The following is a 5,691-nucleotide window of genomic DNA, read 5'->3' on the forward strand; positions in this document are numbered from 1 at the left end:
GGGTGGAATAACCAAGCAGCTAAAGACTTGAACCCGGAGTCAGGCTGGGTTCAACTGCTGACTCTACCATGTTTGGGAAGGTCACTTCACCTTCTGAAACTCAGTTTCCTCATCTTTAAAATGGAACAACATATACAGCCACCTCTACATATTGTGATGCCTTAGGTACCAAAGAGCAGTAACCACCACTTTATCACACAGCTACATCCTGACGGCACATCCCTTTTACCAGATATTCCTGTGAATAACTAAGATAAGATGTATTATCTTTCCCCAATTCCCATCTAACCACCCAAAAGCCATTCAGATTCAACCATTACTGAGCACATATTAGGTACTTTGCTATGTGCTCTTACTTGATACAAATATGTTCTAAAATACGTGTTATGATCCCATTTTAATTTTTTTCCTAAACCAAAAAAACCCATTATTTCCATGAACATATGTTTTTTTCTTATTAAAAGTGGTATATTCTTCCCATGACAAAAATCTTTTACTGTAATATTTATAAATATTTTACAACAATATATAAAAATATTTTGTGTAAGTAGCATAAGCATACGATAACAAAATTTCAAACTATATAAGAGTTCAAAATGGAAAATAAAATTTTCTTCTGGAAAATATGACACAACATTGAGGATGTCTTCCGGAGGTTTCTCTTGGGAGGAAACTTTTCTCAGAAGCCCCCAGCAAACTTCCTCTTACCTCTCATTGGTCATATGTCCATTCTTAAACCAATCCCTGTCCTCGATGGCTTAGTGGATCCTGAACCATTCAAGAGATGTAGGATCACCGCGATTGAATATAACTGGGAGAGGGGAAAATGGATGTGAGGGAGACAGCCTCGATGCTCAGCATGTCCTCTTCTTCACAGTCAGGGTTCCCTCCCTCTATCTCTGATGCCCATATGATAGGATCTCACCAATTCGGCATAGCTTTCTTCATGTCCTCTCTCTGATTCAAGGCCTTCATGATGGAGAGGTGGCAATTGAGCTTGGTTTCTCATTGCTTTCCAAGCCCACTACTATTTTCTGACCTTTCCCCACAAGCCACAGCTTCTGTGTCTCCTTAGTTGGACTCTCAGCACCAAAGTAGTTGTCATGAAATTCCCATTGTCTCTACAGTCTACCAAATGTTTTGTCCCATTAGCACCATCCTTACTGATGTCCCCAGCTATCCCTGGGATGTTGCCATGACAATCCTATGCCTCCTCTACTATGCAGACTGTAGTTTGCTAGCTAACAGAGGATATAAACATTTCAAATGTTGTTTGACATTTCCAATTGCCTCTAAAAGAGTTTGCACAAATTCACACTCCTATAAATAAGAAATGAGTGTCTGTGTCTCACCACATTTTTGCCAGCATTGAGTACTATCAACCTTTTGATCACTGTAAATTTTATAGGTTAAAAACTGGAAATATTGAGAAGAGATCTTGCTGAGGATTAACCAAGATGGCAGAGTAGAAGGACGTGCTCTCACTCCCTCTTGCGAGAGCACCAGAATCACAACTGACTGCTGGACAATCATTGACAGGAAGACCCTGGACTTCACCAAGGAGGATACCCCACGTCCAAGGACAGAGGAGAAGCCACAGTGAGACGGTAGGAGGGGCACAATCAGAGTAAAATCAAATCCCATAACTGCTGGGTGGGTGACTCACAGACTGGCGAACACTTATACCACAGAAGTCCACCCACTGGAGTGAAGGTTCTGAGCCCCACGTCAGGCTTCCCAACCTGGGTGTCTGGCAACGGGAGGAGGAATTCCTAGAGAATCAGACTTTGAAGCCTAGTGGGAATTGATTGCAGGACTTCGACAGGACTGGGGGAAACAGAGACCCCACTCTTGGAGGGCACACAAAGTAGTGTGCGCATCGGGACCCAGGGGAAGGAGCAGTGACCCTGGGGGAGACTGAACCAGACCTACCTGCTGGTGTTGGGGGGGTCTCCTGCAGAGGCGGGGGATGGCTCTGTTTCACCGTGGGGACAAGGACTCTGGCAGCGGAGGTTCTGGGAAGTGCTCCTTGGCGTGAGCCCTCCCAGAGTCTGCCATTAACCCCACCAAAGAGCCCAAGTAGGCTCCAGTGTTGGGTTCCCTCAGGCAAAACAACCAACAGGGAGGGAACCCAGCCCCACCCATCAACAGTCAAGTGGATTAAAGTTTTACTGAGCTCTGACCGCCACAGCAACAGTCAGCTCTACCCACCACCAGAGCCTCCCATCAAGCCTCTTAGATAGCCTCAACCACCAGAGGGCAGACAGCAGAAGCAAGAAAAACTACAATCCTGCAGCCTGTGGACCAAAAACCACAGTTACAGAAAGATGGACAAGATGAAAAGGCAGAGGGCTATGTACCAGATGAAGGAACAAGAAAAAATCCCAGAAAAACAACTAAATGAAGTGGTGATAGGCAATCTTCCAGAAAAACAATTCAGAATAATGATAGTGAAGATGATCCAGGACCTCGGAATAAGAATGGAGGCAAAGATTGAGAAGATGCAAGAAATGATTAACAAAGACCTAGAAGAATTAAAGAACAAACAAACAGAGATGACCAGTACAATAACTGAAATGAAAACTACACTAGAAGGAATCAATAGCAGAATAACTGAGGCAGAAGAACGGATAAGTGACCTGGAAGACAGAATGGTGGCATTCACTGCTGCGGAACAGAATAAAGAAAAAAGAATGAAAAGAAATGAAGACAGCCTAAGAGACCTCTGGGACAACATTAAACGCAACAACATTCGCATTATAGGGGTCCCAGAAGGAGAAGAGAGAGAGAAAGGACCAGAGAAAATACTTGAAGAGATTATAGTCGAAAACTTCCCTAACATGGGAAAGGAAATAGCCACCCAAGTCCAGGAAGCGCAGAGAGTCCCATACAGGATAAACCCAAGGAGAAACACGCCGAGACACATAGTCATCAAAGTGGCAAAAATTAAAGACAAAGAAAAATTATTGAAAGCAGCAAGGGAAAAATGACAAATAACATACAAGGGAACTCCCATAAGGTTAACAGCTGATTTCTCAGCAGAAACTCTACAAGCCAGAAGGGAGTGGCATGATATACTTAAAGTGATGAAAGGGAAGAACCTACAACCAAGATTACTCTACCCAGCAAGGATCTCATTTAGATTTGATGGAGAAATCAAAAGCTTTACAGACAAGCAAAAGCTAAGACAATTCAGCACCACCAAACCAGCTCTACAACAAATGCTAAAGGAACTCCTCTAAGTGGGAAACACAAGAGAAGAAAAGGACCTACAAAAACAAACCCAAAACAATTAAGAAAATGGTCATAGGAACATACATATCGATAATTACCTTAAACGTGAATGGATTAAATGCCCCAACCAAAAGACATAGACTGGCTGAATGGATACAAAAACAAGACCCATATATATGCTGTCTACAAGAGACCCACTTTAGACCTAGGGACACATACAGACTGAAAGTGAGGGGATGGAAAAAGATATTCCATGCAAATGGAAATCAAAAGAAAGCTGGAGTAGCTATACTCATATCAGATAAAATAGACTTTAAAATAAAGAATGTTACAAGAGACAAGGAAGGACACTACATAATGATCAAGGGATCAATCCAAGAAGAAGATATAACAATTATAAATATATATGCACCCAACATAGGAGCACCTCAATACATAAGGCAACTGCTAACAGCTATAAAAGAGGAAATTGACAGTAACACAATCATAGTGGGGGACTTTAACACCTCACTTACACCAATGGACAGATCATCCAAAATGAAAATAAATAAGGAAACAGAAGCTTTAAATGACACAATAGACCAGATAGATTTAATTGATATATATAGGACATTCCATCCAAAAACAGCAGATTACACGTTCTTCTCAAGTGCGCATGGAACATTCTCCAGGATAGATCACATCTTGGGTCACAAATCAAACCTCAGTAAATTTAAGAAAATTGAAATCATATCAAGCATCTTTTCTGACCACAACGCTATGAGATTAGAAATGAATTACAGGGAAAAAACCATAAAAAAGACAAACACATGGAGGCTAAACAATACGTTACTAAATAACCAAGAGATCACTACAAGCCTAAGTCAAGAAACAAGAACAATCTCAAATAAACAATCTAACCTTACAACTAAAGGAACTAGAGAAAGAAGAACAAACAAAACCCAAAGTTAGCAGAAGGAAAGAAATCATAAAGATCCGAGCAGAAGTAAATGAAATAGAAACAAAGAAAACAATAGCAAAGATCAATAAAACTAAAAGTTGGTTCTTTGAGAAGATAAACAAAATTGATAAGCCATTAGCCAGACTGATCAAGAAAAAGAGGGAGAGGACTCAAATCAATAAAATCAGAAATGAAAAAGGAGAAGTTACAACAGACACCGCAGAAATACAAAGCATCCTAAGAGACTACTACAAGCAACTTTATGCCAATAAAATGGACAACCTGGAAGAAATGGACAAATTCTTAGAAAGGTATAACCTTCCAAGACTGAACCAGGAAGAAACAGAAAATATGAACAGACCAATCACAAGTAATGAAATTGAAACTGTGATTAAAAATCTTCCAACAAACAAAAGTCCAGGACCAGATGGCTTCACAGGTGAATTCTATCAAACATTTAGAGAAGAGCTAACACCCATCCTTCTCAAACTCTTCCAAAAAATTGCAGAGGAAGGAACACTCCCAAACTCATTCTATGAGGCCACCATCACCCTGATACCAAAACCAGACAAAGACACTACAAAAAAAGAAAATTACAGACCAATATCACTGATGAATATAGATGCAAAAATCCTCAACAAAATACTAGCAAACAGAATCCAACAACACATTAAAAGGATCATACACCACGATCAAGTGGGATTTATCCCAGGGATGCAAGGATTCTTCAATATATGCAAATCAATCAATGTGATACACCATATTAACAAATTGAAGAATAAAAACCATATGATCATCTCAATAGATGCAGAAAAAGCTTTTGACAAAATTCAACACCCATTTATGATAAAAACTCTCCAGAAAGTGGGCGTAGAGGGAACCTACCTCAACATAATAAAGGCCATATATGACAAACCCACAGCAAACATCATTCTCAATGGTGAAAAACTGAAAGCATTTCCTCTAAGATCAGGAAAGAGACAAGGATGTCCACTCTCACCACTATTATTCAACATAGTTCTGGAAGTCCTAGCCACGGCAATCAGAGAAGAAAAAGAAATAAAAGGAATACAAATTGGAAAAGAAGAAGTAAAACTGTCACTCTTTGTGGATGACATGATACTATACATAGAGAATCCTAAAACTGCCACCAGAAAACTGCTAGAGCTAATTAATGAATATGGTAAAGTTGCAGGATACAAAATTAATGCACAGAAGTCTCTTGCATTCCTATACACCAATGATGAAAAATCTGAAAGAGAAATTAAGGAAACACTCCCATTTACCATTGCAACAAAAATAATAAAATACCTAGGAATAAACCTACCTAGGGAGACAAAAGACCTGTATGCAGAAAACTCTAAGACACTGATGAAAGAAATTAAAGATGATACCAACAGATGGAGAGATATACCATGTTCTTGGATTGGAAGAATCAACATTGTGAAAATGAGTATACTACCCAAAGCAATCTACAGATTCAATGCAATCCCTATCAAATTACCAATGGCATTTTT

Source organism: Balaenoptera ricei, chromosome 15 (genome assembly GCF_028023285.1).
Source record: "Balaenoptera ricei isolate mBalRic1 chromosome 15, mBalRic1.hap2, whole genome shotgun sequence".
NCBI lineage: Eukaryota > Metazoa > Chordata > Mammalia > Artiodactyla > Balaenopteridae > Balaenoptera > Balaenoptera ricei.